Raw genomic sequence first — 593 nt, forward strand, 5'->3', positions numbered from 1 at the left:
AGTGAGGGCTTCGTCTTATTTAAAATGACAACACCTTCTCTCACCACACTCCCCGCACTTTGCACTGATGCGTGTGCTTCATATGTTGCTTCTTAGATGTTTACTGGTTTCTTTTTTATTATTATTATTTTTCAAATTATTTGTGGTTTTTTTTGGTGCACCGGGTCTTCATTGCGGCATGCGGGATCTTTAGTTGTGACATGCATGCGGGATCTAGTTCCCCGACCAGGGATTGAACCTGGGCCTGCTGCATTGGGGGCGCAGAGTTTTACTCACTGAACCACCAGAGAAGTCCTTGTGGTCATAGTTTCTTTCCCTCATTAGAAAATAAACTCTGGGAAGGCTCTCTTTTATTTCACCCCTGCATCTCTAGCGCTGAGGACAGTGCCAGGAGTATTCACTGCTATTTGTGGAATGGATTAATGAATGAACGGAAAGTAGAGGTCGCACCCGTGAGCGGCCCAGCTCTACGGAATTTTCCCACACATTCACGCGCAGACTTTAATCCGAGCAAATGAAGGCGGAGCCCTGGGAGGACGGCGGGAGGGAGCGGGTGGGGGGGTCGGGGAGTAGGGGCCGGGATAGGCGGGCCT

The sequence above is a fragment of the Lipotes vexillifer genome, unplaced genomic scaffold (assembly GCF_000442215.2).
Source record: "Lipotes vexillifer unplaced genomic scaffold, Lipotes_vexillifer_v1.1 scaffold382, whole genome shotgun sequence".
In the NCBI taxonomy this organism is placed as follows: Eukaryota; Metazoa; Chordata; class Mammalia; order Artiodactyla; family Lipotidae; genus Lipotes; species Lipotes vexillifer.